General features: G+C 37.5%; 49 pseudogenes; all 49 read right to left on the reverse strand.

The window, feature by feature from the left end:
- Positions 1–89: 89 nt before the first annotated feature.
- Positions 90–208, reverse strand: LOC124329966 (annotated as a pseudogene).
- Positions 209–621: 413 nt separating this feature from the next.
- On the reverse strand, positions 622–740 carry LOC124335502 (annotated as a pseudogene).
- A 413-nt stretch (positions 741–1,153) lies between these two features.
- Positions 1,154–1,272, reverse strand: LOC124329967 (annotated as a pseudogene).
- Positions 1,273–1,685: 413 nt separating this feature from the next.
- LOC124335503 lies at positions 1,686–1,804 on the reverse strand (annotated as a pseudogene).
- A 413-nt stretch (positions 1,805–2,217) lies between these two features.
- LOC124329968 lies at positions 2,218–2,336 on the reverse strand (annotated as a pseudogene).
- A 413-nt stretch (positions 2,337–2,749) lies between these two features.
- Positions 2,750–2,868, reverse strand: LOC124330311 (annotated as a pseudogene).
- A 413-nt stretch (positions 2,869–3,281) lies between these two features.
- LOC124329969 lies at positions 3,282–3,400 on the reverse strand (annotated as a pseudogene).
- Positions 3,401–3,813: 413 nt separating this feature from the next.
- LOC124330312 lies at positions 3,814–3,932 on the reverse strand (annotated as a pseudogene).
- A 413-nt stretch (positions 3,933–4,345) lies between these two features.
- Positions 4,346–4,464, reverse strand: LOC124335504 (annotated as a pseudogene).
- A 413-nt stretch (positions 4,465–4,877) lies between these two features.
- Positions 4,878–4,996, reverse strand: LOC124329971 (annotated as a pseudogene).
- Positions 4,997–5,409: 413 nt separating this feature from the next.
- On the reverse strand, positions 5,410–5,528 carry LOC124335506 (annotated as a pseudogene).
- A 413-nt stretch (positions 5,529–5,941) lies between these two features.
- On the reverse strand, positions 5,942–6,060 carry LOC124329972 (annotated as a pseudogene).
- Positions 6,061–6,473: 413 nt separating this feature from the next.
- On the reverse strand, positions 6,474–6,592 carry LOC124330313 (annotated as a pseudogene).
- A 413-nt stretch (positions 6,593–7,005) lies between these two features.
- On the reverse strand, positions 7,006–7,124 carry LOC124330314 (annotated as a pseudogene).
- Positions 7,125–7,537: 413 nt separating this feature from the next.
- Positions 7,538–7,656, reverse strand: LOC124329973 (annotated as a pseudogene).
- Positions 7,657–8,069: 413 nt separating this feature from the next.
- LOC124330316 lies at positions 8,070–8,188 on the reverse strand (annotated as a pseudogene).
- Positions 8,189–8,601: 413 nt separating this feature from the next.
- On the reverse strand, positions 8,602–8,720 carry LOC124335508 (annotated as a pseudogene).
- A 413-nt stretch (positions 8,721–9,133) lies between these two features.
- On the reverse strand, positions 9,134–9,252 carry LOC124329974 (annotated as a pseudogene).
- A 413-nt stretch (positions 9,253–9,665) lies between these two features.
- Positions 9,666–9,784, reverse strand: LOC124333872 (annotated as a pseudogene).
- Positions 9,785–10,197: 413 nt separating this feature from the next.
- On the reverse strand, positions 10,198–10,316 carry LOC124335509 (annotated as a pseudogene).
- Positions 10,317–10,729: 413 nt separating this feature from the next.
- Positions 10,730–10,848, reverse strand: LOC124335510 (annotated as a pseudogene).
- A 413-nt stretch (positions 10,849–11,261) lies between these two features.
- Positions 11,262–11,380, reverse strand: LOC124329975 (annotated as a pseudogene).
- Positions 11,381–11,793: 413 nt separating this feature from the next.
- LOC124335511 lies at positions 11,794–11,912 on the reverse strand (annotated as a pseudogene).
- A 413-nt stretch (positions 11,913–12,325) lies between these two features.
- Positions 12,326–12,444, reverse strand: LOC124329977 (annotated as a pseudogene).
- A 413-nt stretch (positions 12,445–12,857) lies between these two features.
- On the reverse strand, positions 12,858–12,976 carry LOC124329979 (annotated as a pseudogene).
- A 413-nt stretch (positions 12,977–13,389) lies between these two features.
- On the reverse strand, positions 13,390–13,508 carry LOC124329980 (annotated as a pseudogene).
- Positions 13,509–13,921: 413 nt separating this feature from the next.
- LOC124335512 lies at positions 13,922–14,040 on the reverse strand (annotated as a pseudogene).
- Positions 14,041–14,453: 413 nt separating this feature from the next.
- Positions 14,454–14,572, reverse strand: LOC124329981 (annotated as a pseudogene).
- A 413-nt stretch (positions 14,573–14,985) lies between these two features.
- LOC124329982 lies at positions 14,986–15,104 on the reverse strand (annotated as a pseudogene).
- Positions 15,105–15,517: 413 nt separating this feature from the next.
- Positions 15,518–15,636, reverse strand: LOC124329984 (annotated as a pseudogene).
- A 413-nt stretch (positions 15,637–16,049) lies between these two features.
- On the reverse strand, positions 16,050–16,168 carry LOC124329876 (annotated as a pseudogene).
- Positions 16,169–16,581: 413 nt separating this feature from the next.
- On the reverse strand, positions 16,582–16,700 carry LOC124329985 (annotated as a pseudogene).
- Positions 16,701–17,113: 413 nt separating this feature from the next.
- LOC124329986 lies at positions 17,114–17,232 on the reverse strand (annotated as a pseudogene).
- A 413-nt stretch (positions 17,233–17,645) lies between these two features.
- LOC124334873 lies at positions 17,646–17,764 on the reverse strand (annotated as a pseudogene).
- A 413-nt stretch (positions 17,765–18,177) lies between these two features.
- On the reverse strand, positions 18,178–18,296 carry LOC124332571 (annotated as a pseudogene).
- Positions 18,297–18,708: 412 nt separating this feature from the next.
- On the reverse strand, positions 18,709–18,827 carry LOC124332572 (annotated as a pseudogene).
- A 413-nt stretch (positions 18,828–19,240) lies between these two features.
- Positions 19,241–19,359, reverse strand: LOC124332574 (annotated as a pseudogene).
- Positions 19,360–19,772: 413 nt separating this feature from the next.
- Positions 19,773–19,891, reverse strand: LOC124332576 (annotated as a pseudogene).
- A 413-nt stretch (positions 19,892–20,304) lies between these two features.
- On the reverse strand, positions 20,305–20,423 carry LOC124332577 (annotated as a pseudogene).
- Positions 20,424–20,836: 413 nt separating this feature from the next.
- Positions 20,837–20,955, reverse strand: LOC124334874 (annotated as a pseudogene).
- A 413-nt stretch (positions 20,956–21,368) lies between these two features.
- On the reverse strand, positions 21,369–21,487 carry LOC124332578 (annotated as a pseudogene).
- Positions 21,488–21,900: 413 nt separating this feature from the next.
- On the reverse strand, positions 21,901–22,019 carry LOC124332579 (annotated as a pseudogene).
- A 413-nt stretch (positions 22,020–22,432) lies between these two features.
- Positions 22,433–22,551, reverse strand: LOC124332580 (annotated as a pseudogene).
- Positions 22,552–22,963: 412 nt separating this feature from the next.
- Positions 22,964–23,082, reverse strand: LOC124332581 (annotated as a pseudogene).
- Positions 23,083–23,495: 413 nt separating this feature from the next.
- On the reverse strand, positions 23,496–23,614 carry LOC124332582 (annotated as a pseudogene).
- Positions 23,615–24,026: 412 nt separating this feature from the next.
- On the reverse strand, positions 24,027–24,145 carry LOC124332583 (annotated as a pseudogene).
- A 413-nt stretch (positions 24,146–24,558) lies between these two features.
- On the reverse strand, positions 24,559–24,677 carry LOC124332585 (annotated as a pseudogene).
- A 412-nt stretch (positions 24,678–25,089) lies between these two features.
- Positions 25,090–25,208, reverse strand: LOC124332586 (annotated as a pseudogene).
- Positions 25,209–25,621: 413 nt separating this feature from the next.
- Positions 25,622–25,740, reverse strand: LOC124332588 (annotated as a pseudogene).
- Between the last annotated feature and the right edge of the window lie 396 nt (positions 25,741–26,136).

Genomic DNA, 26,136 nt, shown 5'->3' on the forward strand with positions numbered 1-26,136 from the left:
TGAAATGTTTCATCTACGAAATTGGACTGGTAACCATCGTGATTGAAAAAAAATGTCAAGAAATTTGTTATTGAAAACAAACTATCCGTCGCCAACGACATCCCGTATTCCCAAGCGGTAACCCTTCTAATTACTAACGGGACTCGACGTAACTTAACTTCTGGGAGCTGACGAGACCAGGTGCGTTCTACGTGATATGGCCGTTGACATTCAAAAATGAAAATTTACCCTCCCAGTCCCAATGGATGAATAGAAAATCACTTCAAAGTGACAGAAATGTTTGTTCATTGAATTTGGACTGGTAACCATCGCGAATAAAAAGCGCGATCAACTTTTAAAAATTCGCAATGAAATTCATCCAGAATCATTCCTATAGATGAATTGAACCTATCCCTATGTCATTGAAATTTTTGATCTACGAATTTGGACTGGTAACCATCGCGATTAAAAAACGCGATAAAATTTGACAAACTCTCAATGGAATTGATCCAGAATCATTCTTATAGATGAATTGAACCTATCTCTAAGGCATTGAAATGTTTCATCTACGAAATTGGACTGGTAACCATCGTGATTGAAAAAAAATGTCAAGAAATTTGTTATTGAAAACAAACTATCCGTCGCCAACGACATCCCGTATTCCCAAGCGGTAATCCTTCCAAGTACTAACGGGACTCGACGTAACTTAACTTCTGGGAGCTGACGAGACCAGGTGCGTTCTACGTGATATGGCCGTTGACATTCAAAAATGAAAATTTACCCTCCCAGTCCCAATGGATGAATAGAAAATCACTTCAAAGTGACAGAAATGTTTGTTCATTGAATTTGGACTGGTAACCATCGCGAATAAAAAGCGCGATCAACTTTGAAAAACTCGCAATGAAATTCATCCAGAATCATTCCTATAGATGAATTGAACCTATCCCTATGTCATTGAAATTTTTGATCTACGAATTTGGACTGGTAACCATCGCGATTAAAAGACGCGATAAAATTTGACAAACTCTCAATGGAATTGATCCAGAATCATTCTTATAGATGAATTGAACCTATCTCTAAGGCATTGAAATGTTTCATCTACGAAATTGGACTGGTAACCATCGTGATTGAAAAAAAATGTCAAGAAATTTGTTATTGAAAACAAACTATCCGTCGCCAACGACATCCCGTATTCCCAAGCGGTAACCCTTCTAATTACTAACGGGACTCGACGTAACTTAACTTCTGGGAGCTGACGAGACCAGGTGCGTTCTACGTGATATGGCCGTTGACATTCAAAAATGAAAATTTACCCTCCCAGTCCCAATGGATGAATAGAAAATCACTTCAAAGTGACAGAAATGTTTGTTCATTGAATTTGGACTGGTAACCATCGCGAATAAAAAGCGCGATCAACTTTTAAAAATTCGCAATGAAATTCATCCAGAATCATTCCTATAGATGAATTGAACCTATCCCTATGTCATTGAAATTTTTGATCTACGAATTTGGACTGGTAACCATCGCGATTAAAAAACGCGATAAAATTTGACAAACTCTCAATGGAATTGATCCAGAATCATTCTTATAGATGAATTGAACCTATCTCTAAGGCATTGAAATGTTTCATCTACGAAATTGGACTGGTAACCATCGTGATTGAAAAAAAATGTCAAGAAATTTGTTATTGAAAACAAACTATCCGTCGCCAACGACATCCCGTATTCCCAAGCGGTAATCCTTCCAAGTACTAACGGGACTCGACGTAACTTAACTTCTGGGAGCTGACGAGACCAGGTGCGTTCTACGTGATATGGCCGTTGACATTCAAAAATGAAAATTTACCCTCCCAGTCCCAATGGATGAATAGAAAATCACTTCAAAGTGACAGAAATGTTTGTTCATTGAATTTGGACTGGTAACCATCGCGAATAAAAAGCGCGATCAACTTTGAAAAACTCGCAATGAAATTCATCCAGAATCATTCCTATAGATGAATTGAACCTATCCCTATGTCATTGAAATTTTTGATCTACGAATTTGGACTGGTAACCATCGCGATTAAAAGACGCGATAAAATTTGACAAACTCTCAATGGAATTGATCCAGAATCATTCTTATAGATGAATTGAACCTATCTCTAAGGCATTGAAATGTTTCATCTACGAAATTGGACTGGTAACCATCGTGATTGAAAAAAAATGTCAAGAAATTTGTTATTGAAAACAAACTATCCGTCGCCAACGACATCCCGTATTCCCAAGCGGTAACCCTTCTAATTACTAACGGGACTCGACGTAACTTAACTTCTGGGAGCTGACGAGACCAGGTGCGTTCTACGTGATATGGCCGTTGACATTCAAAAATGAAAATTTACCCTCCCAGTCCCAATGGATGAATAGAAAATCACTTCAAAGTGACAGAAATGTTTGTTCATTGAATTTGGACTGGTAACCATCGCGAATAAAAAGCGCGATCAACTTTTAAAAATTCGCAATGAAATTCATCCAGAATCATTCCTATAGATGAATTGAACCTATCCCTATGTCATTGAAATTTTTGATCTACGAATTTGGACTGGTAACCATCGCGATTAAAAAACGCGATAAAATTTGACAAACTCTCAATGGAATTGATCCAGAATCATTCTTATAGATGAATTGAACCTATCTCTAAGGCATTGAAATGTTTCATCTACGAAATTGGACTGGTAACCATCGTGATTGAAAAAAAATGTCAAGAAATTTGTTATTGAAAACAAACTATCCGTCGCCAACGACATCCCGTATTCCCAAGCGGTAACCTTTCTAATTACTAACGGGACTCGACGTAACTTAACTTCTGGGAGCTGACGAGACCAGGTGCGTTCTACGTGATATGGCCGTTGACATTCAAAAATGAAAATTTACCCTCCCAGTCCCAATGGATGAATAGAAAATCACTTCAAAGTGACAGAAATGTTTGTTCATTGAATTTGGACTGGTAACCATCGCGAATAAAAAGCGCGATCAACTTTGAAAAACTCGCAATGAAATTCATCCAGAATCATTCCTATAGATGAATTGAACCTATCCCTATGTCATTGAAATTTTTGATCTACGAATTTGGACTGGTAACCATCGCGATTAAAAGACGCGATAAAATTTGACAAACTCTCAATGGAATTGATCCAGAATCATTCTTATAGATGAATTGAACCTATCTCTAAGGCATTGAAATGTTTCATCTACGAAATTGGACTGGTAACCATCGTGATTGAAAAAAAATGTCAAGAAATTTGTTATTGAAAACAAACTATCCGTCGCCAACGACATCCCGTATTCCCAAGCGGTAACCCTTCTAATTACTAACGGGACTCGACGTAACTTAACTTCTGGGAGCTGACGAGACCAGGTGCGTTCTACGTGATATGGCCGTTGACATTCAAAAATGAAAATTTACCCTCCCAGTCCCAATGGATGAATAGAAAATCACTTCAAAGTGACAGAAATGTTTGTTCATTGAATTTGGACTGGTAACCATCGCGAATAAAAAGCGCGATCAACTTTTAAAAATTCGCAATGAAATTCATCCAGAATCATTCCTATAGATGAATTGAACCTATCCCTATGTCATTGAAATTTTTGATCTACGAATTTGGACTGGTAACCATCGCGATTAAAAAACGCGATAAAATTTGACAAACTCTCAATGGAATTGATCCAGAATCATTCTTATAGATGAATTGAACCTATCTCTAAGGCATTGAAATGTTTCATCTACGAAATTGGACTGGTAACCATCGTGATTGAAAAAAAATGTCAAGAAATTTGTTATTGAAAACAAACTATCCGTCGCCAACGACATCCCGTATTCCCAAGCGGTAACCTTTCTAATTACTAACGGGACTCGACGTAACTTAACTTCTGGGAGCTGACGAGACCAGGTGCGTTCTACGTGATATGGCCGTTGACATTCAAAAATGAAAATTTACCCTCCCAGTCCCAATGGATGAATAGAAAATCACTTCAAAGTGACAGAAATGTTTGTTCATTGAATTTGGACTGGTAACCATCGCGAATAAAAAGCGCGATCAACTTTTAAAAATTCGCAATGAAATTCATCCAGAATCATTCCTATAGATGAATTGAACCTATCCCTATGTCATTGAAATTTTTGATCTACGAATTTGGACTGGTAACCATCGCGATTAAAAAACGCGATAAAATTTGACAAACTCTCAATGGAATTGATCCAGAATCATTCTTATAGATGAATTGAACCTATCTCTAAGGCATTGAAATGTTTCATCTACGAAATTGGACTGGTAACCATCGTGATTGAAAAAAAATGTCAAGAAATTTGTTATTGAAAACAAACTATCCGTCGCCAACGACATCCCGTATTCCCAAGCGGTAATCCTTCCAAGTACTAACGGGACTCGACGTAACTTAACTTCTGGGAGCTGACGAGACCAGGTGCGTTCTACGTGATATGGCCGTTGACATTCAAAAATGAAAATTTACCCTCCCAGTCCCAATGGATGAATAGAAAATCACTTCAAAGTGACAGAAATGTTTGTTCATTGAATTTGGACTGGTAACCATCGCGAATAAAAAGCGCGATCAACTTTGAAAAACTCGCAATGAAATTCATCCAGAATCATTCCTATAGATGAATTGAACCTATCCCTATGTCATTGAAATTTTTGATCTACGAATTTGGACTGGTAACCATCGCGATTAAAAGACGCGATAAAATTTGACAAACTCTCAATGGAATTGATCCAGAATCATTCTTATAGATGAATTGAACCTATCTCTAAGGCATTGAAATGTTTCATCTACGAAATTGGACTGGTAACCATCGTGATTGAAAAAAAATGTCAAGAAATTTGTTATTGAAAACAAACTATCCGTCGCCAACGACATCCCGTATTCCCAAGCGGTAACCCTTCTAATTACTAACGGGACTCGACGTAACTTAACTTCTGGGAGCTGACGAGACCAGGTGCGTTCTACGTGATATGGCCGTTGACATTCAAAAATGAAAATTTACCCTCCCAGTCCCAATGGATGAATAGAAAATCACTTCAAAGTGACAGAAATGTTTGTTCATTGAATTTGGACTGGTAACCATCGCGAATAAAAAGCGCGATCAACTTTTAAAAATTCGCAATGAAATTCATCCAGAATCATTCCTATAGATGAATTGAACCTATCCCTATGTCATTGAAATTTTTGATCTACGAATTTGGACTGGTAACCATCGCGATTAAAAAACGCGATAAAATTTGACAAACTCTCAATGGAATTGATCCAGAATCATTCTTATAGATGAATTGAACCTATCTCTAAGGCATTGAAATGTTTCATCTACGAAATTGGACTGGTAACCATCGTGATTGAAAAAAAATGTCAAGAAATTTGTTATTGAAAACAAACTATCCGTCGCCAACGACATCCCGTATTCCCAAGCGGTAATCCTTCCAAGTACTAACGGGACTCGACGTAACTTAACTTCTGGGAGCTGACGAGACCAGGTGCGTTCTACGTGATATGGCCGTTGACATTCAAAAATGAAAATTTACCCTCCCAGTCCCAATGGATGAATAGAAAATCACTTCAAAGTGACAGAAATGTTTGTTCATTGAATTTGGACTGGTAACCATCGCGAATAAAAAGCGCGATCAACTTTGAAAAACTCGCAATGAAATTCATCCAGAATCATTCCTATAGATGAATTGAACCTATCCCTATGTCATTGAAATTTTTGATCTACGAATTTGGACTGGTAACCATCGCGATTAAAAGACGCGATAAAATTTGACAAACTCTCAATGGAATTGATCCAGAATCATTCTTATAGATGAATTGAACCTATCTCTAAGGCATTGAAATGTTTCATCTACGAAATTGGACTGGTAACCATCGTGATTGAAAAAAAATGTCAAGAAATTTGTTATTGAAAACAAACTATCCGTCGCCAACGACATCCCGTATTCCCAAGCGGTAACCCTTCTAATTACTAACGGGACTCGACGTAACTTAACTTCTGGGAGCTGACGAGACCAGGTGCGTTCTACGTGATATGGCCGTTGACATTCAAAAATGAAAATTTACCCTCCCAGTCCCAATGGATGAATAGAAAATCACTTCAAAGTGACAGAAATGTTTGTTCATTGAATTTGGACTGGTAACCATCGCGAATAAAAAGCGCGATCAACTTTTAAAAATTCGCAATGAAATTCATCCAGAATCATTCCTATAGATGAATTGAACCTATCCCTATGTCATTGAAATTTTTGATCTACGAATTTGGACTGGTAACCATCGCGATTAAAAAACGCGATAAAATTTGACAAACTCTCAATGGAATTGATCCAGAATCATTCTTATAGATGAATTGAACCTATCTCTAAGGCATTGAAATGTTTCATCTACGAAATTGGACTGGTAACCATCGTGATTGAAAAAAAATGTCAAGAAATTTGTTATTGAAAACAAACTATCCGTCGCCAACGACATCCCGTATTCCCAAGCGGTAACCTTTCTAATTACTAACGGGACTCGACGTAACTTAACTTCTGGGAGCTGACGAGACCAGGTGCGTTCTACGTGATATGGCCGTTGACATTCAAAAATGAAAATTTACCCTCCCAGTCCCAATGGATGAATAGAAAATCACTTCAAAGTGACAGAAATGTTTGTTCATTGAATTTGGACTGGTAACCATCGCGAATAAAAAGCGCGATCAACTTTTAAAAATTCGCAATGAAATTCATCCAGAATCATTCCTATAGATGAATTGAACCTATCCCTATGTCATTGAAATTTTTGATCTACGAATTTGGACTGGTAACCATCGCGATTAAAAAACGCGATAAAATTTGACAAACTCTCAATGGAATTGATCCAGAATCATTCTTATAGATGAATTGAACCTATCTCTAAGGCATTGAAATGTTTCATCTACGAAATTGGACTGGTAACCATCGTGATTGAAAAAAAATGTCAAGAAATTTGTTATTGAAAACAAACTATCCGTCGCCAACGACATCCCGTATTCCCAAGCGGTAACCTTTCTAATTACTAACGGGACTCGACGTAACTTAACTTCTGGGAGCTGACGAGACCAGGTGCGTTCTACGTGATATGGCCGTTGACATTCAAAAATGAAAATTTACCCTCCCAGTCCCAATGGATGAATAGAAAATCACTTCAAAGTGACAGAAATGTTTGTTCATTGAATTTGGACTGGTAACCATCGCGAATAAAAAGCGCGATCAACTTTGAAAAACTCGCAATGAAATTCATCCAGAATCATTCCTATAGATGAATTGAACCTATCCCTATGTCATTGAAATTTTTGATCTACGAATTTGGACTGGTAACCATCGCGATTAAAAGACGCGATAAAATTTGACAAACTCTCAATGGAATTGATCCAGAATCATTCTTATAGATGAATTGAACCTATCTCTAAGGCATTGAAATGTTTCATCTACGAAATTGGACTGGTAACCATCGTGATTGAAAAAAAATGTCAAGAAATTTGTTATTGAAAACAAACTATCCGTCGCCAACGACATCCCGTATTCCCAAGCGGTAACCCTTCTAATTACTAACGGGACTCGACGTAACTTAACTTCTGGGAGCTGACGAGACCAGGTGCGTTCTACGTGATATGGCCGTTGACATTCAAAAATGAAAATTTACCCTCCCAGTCCCAATGGATGAATAGAAAATCACTTCAAAGTGACAGAAATGTTTGTTCATTGAATTTGGACTGGTAACCATCGCGAATAAAAAGCGCGATCAACTTTTAAAAATTCGCAATGAAATTCATCCAGAATCATTCCTATAGATGAATTGAACCTATCCCTATGTCATTGAAATTTTTGATCTACGAATTTGGACTGGTAACCATCGCGATTAAAAAACGCGATAAAATTTGACAAACTCTCAATGGAATTGATCCAGAATCATTCTTATAGATGAATTGAACCTATCTCTAAGGCATTGAAATGTTTCATCTACGAAATTGGACTGGTAACCATCGTGATTGAAAAAAAATGTCAAGAAATTTGTTATTGAAAACAAACTATCCGTCGCCAACGACATCCCGTATTCCCAAGCGGTAACCTTTCTAATTACTAACGGGACTCGACGTAACTTAACTTCTGGGAGCTGACGAGACCAGGTGCGTTCTACGTGATATGGCCGTTGACATTCAAAAATGAAAATTTACCCTCCCAGTCCCAATGGATGAATAGAAAATCACTTCAAAGTGACAGAAATGTTTGTTCATTGAATTTGGACTGGTAACCATCGCGAATAAAAAGCGCGATCAACTTTTAAAAATTCGCAATGAAATTCATCCAGAATCATTCCTATAGATGAATTGAACCTATCCCTATGTCATTGAAATTTTTGATCTACGAATTTGGACTGGTAACCATCGCGATTAAAAAACGCGATAAAATTTGACAAACTCTCAATGGAATTGATCCAGAATCATTCTTATAGATGAATTGAACCTATCTCTAAGGCATTGAAATGTTTCATCTACGAAATTGGACTGGTAACCATCGTGATTGAAAAAAAATGTCAAGAAATTTGTTATTGAAAACAAACTATCCGTCGCCAACGACATCCCGTATTCCCAAGCGGTAATCCTTCCAAGTACTAACGGGACTCGACGTAACTTAACTTCTGGGAGCTGACGAGACCAGGTGCGTTCTACGTGATATGGCCGTTGACATTCAAAAATGAAAATTTACCCTCCCAGTCCCAATGGATGAATAGAAAATCACTTCAAAGTGACAGAAATGTTTGTTCATTGAATTTGGACTGGTAACCATCGCGAATAAAAAGCGCGATCAACTTTTAAAAATTCGCAATGAAATTCATCCAGAATCATTCCTATAGATGAATTGAACCTATCCCTATGTCATTGAAATTTTTGATCTACGAATTTGGACTGGTAACCATCGCGATTAAAAGACGCGATAAAATTTGACAAACTCTCAATGGAATTGATCCAGAATCATTCTTATAGATGAATTGAACCTATCTCTAAGGCATTGAAATGTTTCATCTACGAAATTGGACTGGTAACCATCGTGATTGAAAAAAAATGTCAAGAAATTTGTTATTGAAAACAAACTATCCGTCGCCAACGACATCCCGTATTCCCAAGCGGTAACCCTTCTAATTACTAACGGGACTCGACGTAACTTAACTTCTGGGAGCTGACGAGACCAGGTGCGTTCTACGTGATATGGCCGTTGACATTCAAAAATGAAAATTTACCCTCCCAGTCCCAATGGATGAATAGAAAATCACTTCAAAGTGACAGAAATGTTTGTTCATTGAATTTGGACTGGTAACCATCGCGAATAAAAAGCGCGATCAACTTTTAAAAATTCGCAATGAAATTCATCCAGAATCATTCCTATAGATGAATTGAACCTATCCCTATGTCATTGAAATTTTTGATCTACGAATTTGGACTGGTAACCATCGCGATTAAAAAACGCGATAAAATTTGACAAACTCTCAATGGAATTGATCCAGAATCATTCTTATAGATGAATTGAACCTATCTCTAAGGCATTGAAATGTTTCATCTACGAAATTGGACTGGTAACCATCGTGATTGAAAAAAAATGTCAAGAAATTTGTTATTGAAAACAAACTATCCGTCGCCAACGACATCCCGTATTCCCAAGCGGTAACCCTTCCAAGTACTAACGGGACTCGACGTAACTTAACTTCTGGGAGCTGACGAGACCAGGTGCGTTCTACGTGATATGGCCGTTGACATTCAAAAATGAAAATTTACCCTCCCAGTCCCAATGGATGAATAGAAAATCACTTCAAAGTGACAGAAATGTTTGTTCATTGAATTTGGACTGGTAACCATCGCGAATAAAAAGCGCGATCAACTTTGAAAAACTCGCAATAAAATTCATCCAGAATCATTCCTATAGATGAATTGAACCTATCCCTATGTCATTGAAATTTTTGATCTACGAATTTGGACTGGTAACCATCGCGATTAAAAGACGCGATAAAATTTGACAAACTCTCAATGGAATTGATCCAGAATCAGTCTTATAGATGAATTGAACCTATCTCTAAGGCATTGAAATGTTTCATCTACGAAATTGGACTGGTAACCATCGTGATTGAAAAAAAATGTCAAGAAATTTGTTATTGAAAACAAACTATCCGTCGCCAACGACATCCCGTATTCCCAAGCGGTAATCCTTCCAAGTACTAACGGGACTCGACGTAACTTAACTTCTGGGAGCTGACGAGACCAGGTGCGTTCTACGTGATATGGCCGTTGACATTCAAAAATGAAAATTTACCCTCCCAGTCCCAATGGATGAATAGAAAATCACTTCAAAGTGACAGAAATGTTTGTTCATTGAATTTGGACTGGTAACCATCGCGAATAAAAAGCGCGATCAACTTTGAAAAACTCGCAATGAAATTCATCCAGAATCATTCCTATAGATGAATTGAACCTATCCCTATGTCATTGAAATTTTTGATCTACGAATTTGGACTGGTAACCATCGCGATTAAAAAACGCGATAAAATTTGACAAACTCTCAATGGAATTGATCCAGAATCATTCTTATAGATGAATTGAACCTATCTCTAAGGCATTGAAATGTTTCATCTACGAAATTGGACTGGTAACCATCGTGATTGAAAAAAAATGTCAAGAAATTTGTTATTGAAAACAAACTATCCGTCGCCAACGACATCCCGTATTCCCAAGCGGTAATCCTTCCAAGTACTAACGGGACTCGACGTAACTTAACTTCTGGGAGCTGACGAGACCAGGTGCGTTCTACGTGATATGGCCGTTGACATTCAAAAATGAAAATTTACCCTCCCAGTCCCAATGGATGAATAGAAAATCACTTCAAAGTGACAGAAATGTTTGTTCATTGAATTTGGACTGGTAACCATCGCGAATAAAAAGCGCGATCAACTTTGAAAAACTCGCAATGAAATTCATCCAGAATCATTCCTATAGATGAATTGAACCTATCCCTATGTCATTGAAATTTTTGATCTACGAATTTGGACTGGTAACCATCGCGATTAAAAGACGCGATAAAATTTGACAAACTCTCAATGGAATTGATCCAGAATCATTCTTATAGATGAATTGAACCTATCTCTAAGGCATTGAAATGTTTCATCTACGAAATTGGACTGGTAACCATCGTGATTGAAAAAAAATGTCAAGAAATTTGTTATTGAAAACAAACTATCCGTCGCCAACGACATCCCGTATTCCCAAGCGGTAACCCTTCTAATTACTAACGGGACTCGACGTAACTTAACTTCTGGGAGCTGACGAGACCAGGTGCGTTCTACGTGATATGGCCGTTGACATTCAAAAATGAAAATTTACCCTCCCAGTCCCAATGGATGAATAGAAAATCACTTCAAAGTGACAGAAATGTTTGTTCATTGAATTTGGACTGGTAACCATCGCGAATAAAAAGCGCGATCAACTTTGAAAAACTCGCAATGAAATTCATCCAGAATCATTCCTATAGATGAATTGAACCTATCCCTATGTCATTGAAATTTTTGATCTACGAATTTGGACTGGTAACCATCGCGATTAAAAAACGCGATAAAATTTGACAAACTCTCAATGGAATTGATCCAGAATCATTCTTATAGATGAATTGAACCTATCTCTAAGGCATTGAAATGTTTCATCTACGAAATTGGACTGGTAACCATCGTGATTGAAAAAAAATGTCAAGAAATTTGTTATTGAAAACAAACTATCCGTCGCCAACGACATCCCGTATTCCCAAGCGGTAATCCTTCCAAGTACTAACGGGACTCGACGTAACTTAACTTCTGGGAGCTGACGAGACCAGGTGCGTTCTACGTGATATGGCCGTTGACATTCAAAAATGAAAATTTACCCTCCCAGTCCCAATGGATGAATAGAAAATCACTTCAAAGTGACAGAAATGTTTGTTCATTGAATTTGGACTGGTAACCATCGCGAATAAAAAGCGCGATCAACTTTGAAAAACTCGCAATGAAATTCATCCAGAATCATTCCTATAGATGAATTGAACCTATCCCTATGTCATTGAAATTTTTGATCTACGAATTTGGACTGGTAACCATCGCGATTAAAAGACGCGATAAAATTTGACAAACTCTCAATGGAATTGATCCAGAATCATTCTTATAGATGAATTGAACCTATCTCTAAGGCATTGAAATGTTTCATCTACGAAATTGGACTGGTAACCATCGTGATTGAAAAAAAATGTCAAGAAATTTGTTATTGAAAACAAACTATCCGTCGCCAACGACATCCCGTATTCCCAAGCGGTAACCCTTCTAATTACTAACGGGACTCGACGTAACTTAACTTCTGGGAGCTGACGAGACCAGGTGCGTTCTACGTGATATGGCCGTTGACATTCAAAAATGAAAATTTACCCTCCCAGTCCCAATGGATGAATAGAAAATCACTTCAAAGTGACAGAAATGTTTGTTCATTGAATTTGGACTGGTAACCATCGCGAATAAAAAGCGCGATCAACTTTGAAAAACTCGCAATGAAATTCATCCAGAATCATTCCTATAGATGAATTGAACCTATCCCTATGTCATTGAAATTTTTGATCTACGAATTTGGACTGGTAACCATCGCGATTAAAAGACGCGATAAAATTTGACAAACTCTCAATGGAATTGATCCAGAATCATTCTTATAGATGAATTGAACCTATCTCTAAGGCATTGAAATGTTTCATCTACGAAATTGGACTGGTAACCATCGTGATTGAAAAAAAATGTCAAGAAATTTGTTATTGAAAACAAACTATCCGTCGCCAACGACATCCCGTATTCCCAAGCGGTAACCCTTCTAATTACTAACGGGACTCGACGTAACTTAACTTCTGGGAGCTGACGAGACCAGGTGCGTTCTACGTGATATGGCCGTTGACATTCAAAAATGAAAATTTACCCTCCCAGTCCCAATGGATGAATAGAAAATCACTTCAAAGTGACAGAAATGTTTGTTCATTGAATTTGGACTGGTAACCATCGCGAATAAAAAGCGCGATCAACTTTGAAAAACTCGCAATGAAATTCATCCAGAATCATTCCTATAGATGAATTGAACCTATCCCTATGTCATTGAAATTTTTGATCTACGAATTTGGACTGGTAACCATCGCGATTAAAAGACGCGATAAAATTTGACAAACTCTCAATGGAATTGATCCAGAATCATTCTTATAGATGAATTGAACCTATCTCTAAGGCATTGAAATGTTTCATCTACGAAATTGGACTGGTAACCATCGTGATTGAAAAAAAATGTCAAGAAATTTGTTATTGAAAACAAACTATCCGTCGCCAACGACATCCCGTATTCCCAAGCGGTAACCCTTCTAATTACTAACGGGACTCGACGTAACTTAACTTCTGGGAGCTGACGAGACCAGGTGCGTTCTACGTGATATGGCCGTTGACATTCAAAAATGAAAATTTACCCTCCCAGTCCCAATGGATGAATAGAAAATCACTTCAAAGTGACAGAAATGTTTGTTCATTGAATTTGGACTGGTAACCATCGCGAATAAAAAGCGCGATCAACTTTTAAAAATTCGCAATGAAATTCATCCAGAATCATTCCTATAGATGAATTGAACCTATCCCTATGTCATTGAAATTTTTGATCTACGAATTTGGACTGGTAACCATCGCGATTAAAAAACGCGATAAAATTTGACAAACTCTCAATGGAATTGATCCAGAATCATTCTTATAGATGAATTGAACCTATCTCTAAGGCATTGAAATGTTTCATCTACGAAATTGGACTGGTAACCATCGTGATTGAAAAAAAATGTCAAGAAATTTGTTATTGAAAACAAACTATCCGTCGCCAACGACATCCCGTATTCCCAAGCGGTAATCCTTCCAAGTACTAACGGGACTCGACGTAACTTAACTTCTGGGAGCTGACGAGACCAGGTGCGTTCTACGTGATATGGCCGTTGACATTCAAAAATGAAAATTTACCCTCCCAGTCCCAATGGATGAATAGAAAATCACTTCAAAGTGACAGAAATGTTTGTTCATTGAATTTGGACTGGTAACCATCGCGAATAAAAAGCGCGATCAACTTTGAAAAACTCGCAATGAAATTCATCCAGAATCATTCCTATAGATGAATTGAACCTATCCCTATGTCATTGAAATTTTTGATCTACGAATTTGGACTGGTAACCATCGCGATTAAAAGACGCGATAAAATTTGACAAACTCTCAATGGAATTGATCCAGAATCATTCTTATAGATGAATTGAACCTATCTCTAAGGCATTGAAATGTTTCATCTACGAAATTGGACTGGTAACCATCGTGATTGAAAAAAAATGTCAAGAAATTTGTTATTGAAAACAAACTATCCGTCGCCAACGACATCCCGTATTCCCAAGCGGTAACCCTTCTAATTACTAACGGGACTCGACGTAACTTAACTTCTGGGAGCTGACGAGACCAGGTGCGTTCTACGTGATATGGCCGTTGACATTCAAAAATGAAAATTTACCCTCCCAGTCCCAATGGATGAATAGAAAATCACTTCAAAGTGACAGAAATGTTTGTTCATTGAATTTGGACTGGTAACCATCGCGAATAAAAAGCGCGATCAACTTTGAAAAACTCGCAATGAAATTCATCCAGAATCATTCCTATAGATGAATTGAACCTATCCCTATGTCATTGAAATTTTTGATCTACGAATTTGGACTGGTAACCATCGCGATTAAAAGACGCGATAAAATTTGACAAACTCTCAATGGAATTGATCCAGAATCATTCTTATAGATGAATTGAACCTATCTCTAAGGCATTGAAATGTTTCATCTACGAAATTGGACTGGTAACCATCGTGATTGAAAAAAAATGTCAAGAAATTTGTTATTGAAAACAAACTATCCGTCGCCAACGACATCCCGTATTCCCAAGCGGTAACCCTTCTAATTACTAACGGGACTCGACGTAACTTAACTTCTGGGAGCTGACGAGACCAGGTGCGTTCTACGTGATATGGCCGTTGACATTCAAAAATGAAAATTTACCCTCCCAGTCCCAATGGATGAATAGAAAATCACTTCAAAGTGACAGAAATGTTTGTTCATTGAATTTGGACTGGTAACCATCGCGAATAAAAAGCGCGATCAACTTTTAAAAATTCGCAATGAAATTCATCCAGAATCATTCCTATAGATGAATTGAACCTATCCCTATGTCATTGAAATTTTTGATCTACGAATTTGGACTGGTAACCATCGCGATTAAAAAACGCGATAAAATTTGACAAACTCTCAATGGAATTGATCCAGAATCATTCTTATAGATGAATTGAACCTATCTCTAAGGCATTGAAATGTTTCATCTACGAAATTGGACTGGTAACCATCGTGATTGAAAAAAAATGTCAAGAAATTTGTTATTGAAAACAAACTATCCGTCGCCAACGACATCCCGTATTCCCAAGCGGTAACCCTTCTAATTACTAACGGGACTCGACGTAACTTAACTTCTGGGAGCTGACGAGACCAGGTGCGTTCTACGTGATATGGCCGTTGACATTCAAAAATGAAAATTTACCCTCCCAGTCCCAATGGATGAATAGAAAATCACTTCAAAGTGACAGAAATGTTTGTTCATTGAATTTGGACTGGTAACCATCGCGAATAAAAAGCGCGATCAACTTTTAAAAATTCGCAATGAAATTCATCCAGAATCATTCCTATAGATGAATTGAACCTATCCCTATGTCATTGAAATTTTTGATCTACGAATTTGGACTGGTAACCATCGCGATTAAAAAACGCGATAAAATTTGACAAACTCTCAATGGAATTGATCCAGAATCATTCTTATAGATGAATTGAACCTATCTCTAAGGCATTGAAATGTTTCATCTACGAAATTGGACTGGTAACCATCGTGATTGAAAAAAAATGTCAAGAAATTTGTTATTGAAAACAAACTATCCGTCGCCAACGACATCCCGTATTCCCAAGCGGTAACCCTTCCAAGTACTAACGGGACTCGACGTAACTTAACTTCTGGGAGCTGACGAGACCAGGTGCGTTCTACGTGATATGGCCTTTGACATTCAAAAATGAAAATTTACCCTCCCAGTCCCAATGGATGAATAGAAAATCACTTCAAAGTGACAGAAATGTTTGTTCATTGAATTTGGACTGGTAACCATCGCGAATAAAAAGCGCGATCAACTTTGAAAAATTCGCAATGAAATTCATCCAGAATCATTCCTATAGATGAATTGAACCTATCCCTATGTCATTGAAATTTTTGATCTACGAATTTGGACTGGTAACCATCGCGATTAAAAGACGCGATAAAATTTGACAAACTCTCAATGGAATTGATCCAGAATCATTCTTATAGATGAATTGAACCTATCTCTAAGGCATTGAAATGTTTCATCTACGAAATTGGACTGGTAACCATCGTGATTGAAAAAAAATGTCAAGAAATTTGTTATTGAAAACAAACTATCCGTCGCCAACGACATCCCGTATTCCCAAGCGGTAACCCTTCTAATTACTAACGGGACTCGACGTAACTTAACTTCTGGGAGCTGACGAGACCAGGTGCGTTCTACGTGATATGGCCGTTGACATTCAAAAATGAAAATTTACCCTCCCAGTCCCAATGGATGAATAGAAAATCACTTCAAAGTGACAGAAATGTTTGTTCATTGAATTTGGACTGGTAACCATCGCGAATAAAAAGCGCGATCAACTTTTAAAAATTCGCAATGAAATTCATCCAGAATCATTCCTATAGATGAATTGAACCTATCCCTATGTCATTGAAATTTTTGATCTACGAATTTGGACTGGTAACCATCGCGATTAAAAAACGCGATAAAATTTGACAAACTCTCAATGGAATTGATCCAGAATCATTCTTATAGATGAATTGAACCTATCTCTAAGGCATTGAAATGTTTCATCTACGAAATTGGACTGGTAACCATCGTGATTGAAAAAAAATGTCAAGAAATTTGTTATTGAAAACAAACTATCCGTCGCCAACGACATCCCGTATTCCCAAGCGGTAACCCTTCTAATTACTAACGGGACTCGACGTAACTTAACTTCTGGGAGCTGACGAGACCAGGTGCGTTCTACGTGATATGGCCGTTGACATTCAAAAATGAAAATTTACCCTCCCAGTCCCAATGGATGAATAGAAAATCACTTCAAAGTGACAGAAATGTTTGTTCATTGAATTTTGACTGGTAACCATCGCGAATAAAAAGCGCGATCAACTTTGAAAATCTCGCAATGAAATTCATCCAGAATCATTCCTATAGATGAATTGAACCTATCCCTATGTCATTGAAATTTTTGATCTACGAATTTGGACTGGTAACCATTGCGATTAAAAAACGCGATAAAATTTGACAAACTCTCAATGGAATTGATCCAGAATCATTCTTATAGATGAATTGAACCTATCTCTAAGGCATTGAAATGTTTCATCTACGAAATTGGACTGGTAACCATCGTGATTGAAAAAAAATGTCAAGAAATTTGTTATTGAAAACAAACTATCCATCGCCAACGACATCCCGTATTCCCAAGCGGTCACCCTTCCAAGTACTAACGGGGCTCGACGTAACTTAACTTCTGGGAGCTGACGAGACCAGGTGCGTTCTACGTGATATGGCCGTTGACATTCAAAAATGAAAATTTACCCTCCCAGTCCCAATGGATGAATAGAAAATCACTTCAAAGTGACAGAAATGTTTGTTCATTGAATTTGGACTGGTAACCATCGCGAATAAAAAGCGCGATCAACTTTGAAAAACTCGCAATGAAATTCATCCAGAATCATTCCTATAGATGAATTGAACCTATCCCTATGTCATTGAAATTTTTGATCTACGAATTTGGACTGGTAACCATCACGATTAAAAAACGCGATAAAATTTGACAAACTCTCAATGGAATTGATCCAGAATCATTCTTATAGATGAATTGAACCTATCTCTAAGGCATTGAAATGTTTCATCTACGAAATTGGACTGGTAACCATCGTTATTGAAAAAAAATTTCAAGAAATTTTTTATTGAAAACAAACTATTCATCGCCAACGACATCCCGTATTCCCAAGCGGTCACCCTTCCAAGTACTAACGGGACTCGACGTAACTTAACTTCTGGGAGCTGACGAGACCAGGTGCGTTCTACGTGATATGGCCGTTGACATTCAAAAATGAAAATTTACCCTCCCAGTCCCAATGGATGAATAGAAAATCACTTCAAAGTGACAGAAATGTTTGTTCTTTGAATTTGGACTGGTAACCATCACAAATAAAAAGCGCGATCAACTTTGAAAAACTCGCAATGAAATTCATCCAGAATCATTCCTATAGATGAATTGAACCTATCCCTATGTCATTGAAAGTTTTGATCTACGAATTTGGACTGGTAACCATCACGATTAATAACGCGATAAAATTTGACAAACTCTCAATGGAATTGATCCAGAATCATTCTTATAGATGAATTGAACCTATCTCTAAGGCATTGAAATGTTTCATCTACGAAATTGGACTGGTAACCATCGTGATTGAAAAAAAATGTCAAGAAATTTGTTATTGAAAACAAACTATCCATCGCCAACGACATCCCGTATTCCCAAGCGGTCACCCTTCCAAGTACTAACGGGACTCGACGTAACTTAACTTCTGGGAGCTGACGAGACCAGGTGCGTTCTACGTGATATGGCCGTTGACATTCAAAAATGAAAATTTACCCTCCCAGTCCCAATGGATGAATAGAAAATCACTTCAAAGTGACAGAAATGTTTGTTCATTGAATTTGGACTGGTAACCATCGCGAATAAAAAGCGCGATCAACTTTGAAAAACTCGCAATGAAATTCATCCAGAATCATTCCTATAGATGAATTGAACCTATCCCTATGTCATTGAAATTTTTGATCTACGAATTTGGACTGGTAACCATCACGATTAAAAAACGCGATAAAATTTGACAAACTCTCAATGGAATTGATCCAGAATCATTCTTATAGATGAATTGAACCTATCTCTAAGGCATTGAAATGTTTCATCTACGAAATTGGACTGGTAACCATCGTTATTGAAAAAAAATTTCAAGAAATTTTTTATTGAAAACAAACTATTCATCGCCAACGACATCCCGTATTCCCAAGCGGTCACCCTTCCAAGTACTAACGGGACTCGACGTAACTTAACTTCTGGGAGCTGACGAGACCAGGTGCGTTCTACGTGATATGGCCGTTGACATTCAAAAATGAAAATTTACCCTCCCAGTCCCAATGGATGAATAGAAAATCACTTCAAAGTGACAGAAATGTTTGTTCATTGAATTTGGACTGGTAACCATCGCGAATAAAAAGCGCGATCAACTTTGAAAAACTCGCAATGAAATTCATCCAGAATCATTCCTATAGATGAATTGAACCTATCCCTATGTCATTGAAATTTTTGATCTACGAATTTGGACTGGTAACCATCACGATTAAAAAACGCGATAAAATTTGACAAACTCTCAATGGAATTGATCCAGAATCATTCTTATAGATGAATTGAACCTATCTCTAAGGCATTGAAATGTTTCATCTACGAAATTGGACTGGTAACCATCGTTATTGAAAAAAAATTTCAAGAAATTTTTTATTGAAAACAAACTATTCATCGCCAACGACATCCCGTATTCCCAAGCGGTCACCCTTCCAAGTACTAACGGGACTCGACGTAACTTAACTTCTGGGAGCTGACGAGACCAGGTGCGTTCTACGTGATATGGCCGTTGACATTCAAAAATGAAAATTTACCCTCCCAGTCCCAATGGATGAATAGAAAATCACTTCAAAGTGACAGAAATGTTTGTTCATTGAATTTGGACTGGTAACCATCGCGAATAAAAAGCGCGATCAACTTTGAAAAACTCGCAATGAAATTCATCCAGAATCATTCCTATAGATGAATTGAACCTATCCCTATGTCATTGAAATTTTTGATCTACGAATTTGGACTGGTAACCATCACGATTAAAAAACGCGATAAAATTTGACAAACTCTCAATGGAATTGATCCAGAATCATTCTTATAGATGAATTGAACCTATCTCTAAGGCATTGAAATGTTTCATCTACGAAATTGGACTGGTAACCATCGTTATTGAAAAAAAATTTCAAGAAATTTTTTATTGAAAACAAACTATTCATCGCCAACGACATCCCGTATTCCCAAGCGGTCACCCTTCCAAGTACTAACGGGACTCGACGTAACTTAACTTCTGGGAGCTGACGAGACCAGGTGCGTTCTACGTGATATGGCCGTTGACATTCAAAAATGAAAATTTACCCTCCCAGTCCCAATGGATGAATAGAAAATCACTTCAAAGTGACAGAAATGTTTGTTCTTTGAATTTGGACTGGTAACCATCACAAATAAAAAGCGCGATCAACTTTGAAAAACTCGCAATGAAATTCATCCAGAATCATTCCTATAGATGAATTGAACCTATCCCTATGTCATTGAAATTTTTGATCTACGAATTTGGACTGGTAACCATCACGATTAAAAAACGCGATAAAATTTGACAAACTCTCAATGGAATTGATCCAGAATCATTCTTATAGATGAATTGAACCTATCTCTAAGGCATTGAAATGTTTCATCTACGAAATTGGACTGGTAACCATCGTGATTGAAAAAAAATGTCAAGAAATTTGTTATTGAAAACAAACTATCCATCGCCAACGACATCCCGTATTCCCAAGCGGTCACCCTTCCAAGTACTAACGGGGCTCGACGTAACTTAACTTCTGGGAGCTGACGAGACCAGGTGCGTTCTACGTGATATGGCCGTTGACATTCAAAAATGAAAATTTACCCTCCCAGTCCCAATGGATGAATAGAAAATCACTTCAAAGTGACAGAAATGTTTGTTCATTGAATTTGGACTGGTAACCATCGCGAATAAAAAGCGCGATCAACTTTGAAAAACTCGCAATGAAATTCATCCAGAATCATTCCTATAGATGAATTGAACCTATCCCTATGTCATTGAAATTTTTGATCTACGAATTTGGACTGGTAACCATCACGATTAAAAAACGCGATAAAATTTGACAAACTCTCAATGGAATTGATCCAGAATCATTCTTATAGATGAATTGAACCTATCTCTAAGGCATTGAAATGTTTCATCTACGAAATTGGACTGGTAACCATCGTGATTGAAAAAAAATGTCAAGAAATTTGTTATTGAAAACAAACTATCCATCGCCAACGACATCCCGTATTCCCAAGCGGTCACCCTTCCAAGTACTAACGGGACTCGACGTAACTTAACTTCTGGGAGCTGACGAGACCAGGTGCGTTCTACGTGATATGGCCGTTGACATTCAAAAATGAAAATTTACCCTCCCAGTCCCAATGGATGAATAGAAAATCACTTCAAAGTGACAGAAATGTTTGTTCATTGAATTTGGACTGGTAACCATCGCGAATAAAAAGCGCGATCAACTTTGAAAAACTCGCAATGAAATTCATCCAGAATCATTCCTATAGATGAATTGAACCTATCCCTATGTCATTGAAATTTTTGATCTACGAATTTGGACTGGTAACCATCACGATTAAAAAACGCGATAAAATTTGACAAACTCTCAATGGAATTGATCCAGAATCATTCTTATAGATGAATTGAACCTATCTCTAAGGCATTGAAATGTTTCATCTACGAAATTGGACTGGTAACCATCGTGATTGAAAAAAAATGTCAAGAAATTTGTTATTGAAAACAAACTATCCATCGCCAACGACATCCCGTATTCCCAAGCGGTCACCCTTCCAAGTACTAACGGGACTCGACGTAACTTAACTTCTGGGAGCTGACGAGACCAGGTGCGTTCTACGTGATATGGCCGTTGACATTCAAAAATGAAAATTTACCCTCCCAGTCCCAATGGATGAATAGAAAATCACTTCAAAGTGACAGAAATGTTTGTTCATTGAATTTGGACTGGTAACCATCGCGAATAAAAAGCGCGATCAACTTTGAAAAACTCGCAATGAAATTCATCCAGAATCATTCCTATAGATGAATTGAACCTATCCCTATGTCATTGAAATTTTTGATCTACGAATTTGGACTGGTAACCATCACGATTAAAAAACGCGATAAAATTTGACAAACTCTCAATGGAATTGATCCAGAATCATTCTTATAGATGAATTGAACCTATCTCTAAGGCATTGAAATGTTTCATCTACGAAATTGGACTGGTAACCATCGTTATTGAAAAAAAATTTCAAGAAATTTTTTATTGAAAACAAACTATTCATCGCCAACGACATCCCGTATTCCCAAGCGGTCACCCTTCCAAGTACTAACGGGACTCGACGTAACTTAACTTCTGGGAGCTGACGAGACCAGGTGCGTTCTACGTGATATGGCCGTTGACATTCAAAAATGAAAATTTACCCTCCCAGTCCCAATGGATGAATAGAAAATCACTTCAAAGTGACAGAAATGTTTGTTCTTTGAATTTGGACTGGTAACCATCACAAATAAAAAGCGCGATCAACTTTGAAAAACTCGCAATGAAATTCATCCAGAATCATTCCTATAGATGAATTGAACCTATCCCTATGTCATTGAAAGTTTTGATCTACGAATTTGGACTGGTAACCATCACGATTAATAACGCGATAAAATTTGACAAACTCTCAATGGAATTGATCCAGAATCATTCTTATAGATGAATTGAACCTATCTCTAAGGCATTGAAATGTTTCATCTACGAAATTGGACTGGTAACCATCGTGATTGAAAAAAAATGTCAAGAAATTTGTTATTGAAAACAAACTATCCATCGCCAACGACATCCCGTATTCCCAAGCGGTCACCCTTCCAAGTACTAACGGGACTCGACGTAACTTAACTTCTGGGAGCTGACGAGACCAGGTGCGTTCTACGTGATATGGCCGTTGACATTCAAAAATGAAAATTTACCCTCCCAGTCCCAATGGATGAATAGAAAATCACTTCAAAGTGACAGAAATGTTTGTTCATTGAATTTGGACTGGTAACCATCGCGAATAAAAAGCGCGATCAACTTTGAAAAACTCGCAATGAAATTCATCCAGAATCATTCCTATAGATGAATTGAACCTATCCCTATGTCATTGAAATTTTTGATCTACGAATTTGGACTGGTAACCATCACGATTAAAAAACGCGATAAAATTTGACAAACTCTCAATGGAATTGATCCAGAATCATTCTTATAGATGAATTGAACCTATCTCTAAGGCATTGAAATGTTTCATCTACGAAATTGGACTGGTAACCATCGTTATTGAAAAAAAATTTCAAGAAATTTTTTATTGAAAACAAACTATTCATCGCCAACGACATCCCGTATTCCCAAGCGGTCACCCTTCCAAGTACTAACGGGACTCGACGTAACTTAACTTCTGGGAGCTGACGAGACCAGGTGCGTTCTACGTGATATGGCCGTTGACATTCAAAAATGAAAATTTACCCTCCCAGTCCCAATGGATGAATAGAAAATCACTTCAAAGTGACAGAAATGTTTGTTCTTTGAATTTGGACTGGTAACCATCACAAATAAAAAGCGCGATCAACTTTGAAAAACTCGCAATGAAATTCATCCAGAATCATTCCTATAGATGAATTGAACCTATCCCTATGTCATTGAAAGTTTTGATCTACGAATTTGGACTGGTAACCATCACGATTAATAACGCGATAAAATTTGACAAACTCTCAATGGAATTGATCCAGAATCATTCTTATAGATGAATTGAACCTATCTCTAAGGCATTGAAATGTTTCATCTACGAAATTGGACTGGTAACCATCGTGATTGAAAAAAAATGTCAAGAAATTTGTTATTGAAAACAAACTATCCATCGCCAACGACATCCCGTATTCCCAAGCGGTCACCCTTCCAAGTACTAACGGGACTCGACGTAACTTAACTTCTGGGAGCTGACGAGACCAGGTGCGTTCTACGTGATATGGCCGTTGACATTCAAAAATGAAAATTTACCCTCCCAGTCCCAATGGATGAATAGAAAATCACTTCAAAGTGACAGAAATGTTTGTTCATTGAATTTGGACTGGTAACCATCGCGAATAAAAAGCGCGATCAACTTTGAAAAACTCGCAATGAAATTCATCCAGAATCATTCCTATAGATGAATTGAACCTATCCCTATGTCATTGAAATTTTTGATCTACGAATTTGGACTGGTAACCATCACGATTAAAAAACGCGATAAAATTTGACAAACTCTCAATGGAATTGATCCAGAATCATTCTTATAGATGAATTGAACCTATCTCTAAGGCATTGAAATGTTTCATCTACGAAATTGGACTGGTAACCATCGTTATTGAAAAAAAATTTCAAGAAATTTTTTATTGAAAACAAACTATTCATCGCCAACGACATCCCGTATTCCCAAGCGGTCACCCTTCCAAGTACTAACGGGACTCGACGTAACTTAACTTCTGGGAGCTGACGAGACCAGGTGCGTTCTACGTGATATGGCCGTTGACATTCAAAAATGAAAATTTACCCTCCCAGTCCCAATGGATGAATAGAAAATCACTTCAAAGTGACAGAAATGTTTGTTCTTTGAATTTGGACTGGTAACCATCACAAATAAAAAGCGCGATCAACTTTGAAAAACTCGCAATGAAATTCATCCAGAATCATTCCTATAGATGAATTGAACCTATCCCTATGTCATTGAAAGTTTTGATCTACGAATTTGGACTGGTAACCATCACGATTAATAACGCGATAAAATTTGACAAACTCTCAATGGAATTGATCCAGAATCATTCTTATAGATGAATTGAACCTATCTCTAAGGCATTGAAATGTTTCATCTACGAAATTGGACTGGTAACCATCGTGATTGAAAAAAAATGTCAAGAAATTTGTTATTGAAAACAAACTATCCATCGCCAACGACATCCCGTATTCCCAAGCGGTCACCCTTCCAAGTACTAACGGGACTCGACGTAACTTAACTTCTGGGAGCTGACGAGACCAGGTGCGTTCTACGTGATATGGCCGTTGACATTCAAAAATGAAAATTTACCCTCCCAGTCCCAATGGATGAATAGAAAATCACTTCAAAGTGACAGAAATGTTTGTTCATTGAATTTGGACTGGTAACCATCGCGAATAAAAAGCGCGATCAACTTTGAAAAACTCGCAATGAAATTCATCCAGAATCATTCCTATAGATGAATTGAACCTATCCCTATGTCATTGAAATTTTTGATCTACGAATTTGGACTGGTAACCATCACGATTAAAAAACGCGATAAAATTTGACAAACTCTCAATGGAATTGATCCAGAATCATTCTTATAGATGAATTGAACCTATCTCTAAGGCATTGAAATGTTTCATCTACGAAATTGGACTGGTAACCATCGTTATTGAAAAAAAATTTCAAGAAATTTTTTATTGAAAACAAACTATTCATCGCCAACGACATCCCGTATTCCCAAGCGGTCACCCTTCCAAGTACTAACGGGACTCGACGTAACTTAACTTCTGGGAGCTGACGAGACCAGGTGCGTTCTACGTGATATGGCCGTTGACATTCAAAAATGAAAATTTACCCTCCCAGTCCCAATGGATGAATAGAAAATCACTTCAAAGTGACAGAAATGTTTGTTCTTTGAATTTGGACTGGTAACCATCACAAATAAAAAGCGCGATCAACTTTGAAAAACTCGCAATGAAATTCATCCAGAATCATTCCTATAGATGAATTGAACCTATCCCTATGTCATTGAAAGTTTTGATCTACGAATTTGGACTGGTAACCATCACGATTAATAACGCGATAAAATTTGACAAACTCTCAATGGAATTGATCCAGAATCATTCTTATAGATGAATTGAACCTATCTCTAAGGCATTGAAATGTTTCATCTACGAAATTGGACTGGTAACCATCGTGATTGAAAAAAAATGTCAAGAAATTTGTTATTG

This window comes from Daphnia pulicaria, chromosome 3, assembly GCF_021234035.1.
Source record: "Daphnia pulicaria isolate SC F1-1A chromosome 3, SC_F0-13Bv2, whole genome shotgun sequence".
Lineage (NCBI taxonomy): Eukaryota > Metazoa > Arthropoda > Branchiopoda > Diplostraca > Daphniidae > Daphnia > Daphnia pulicaria.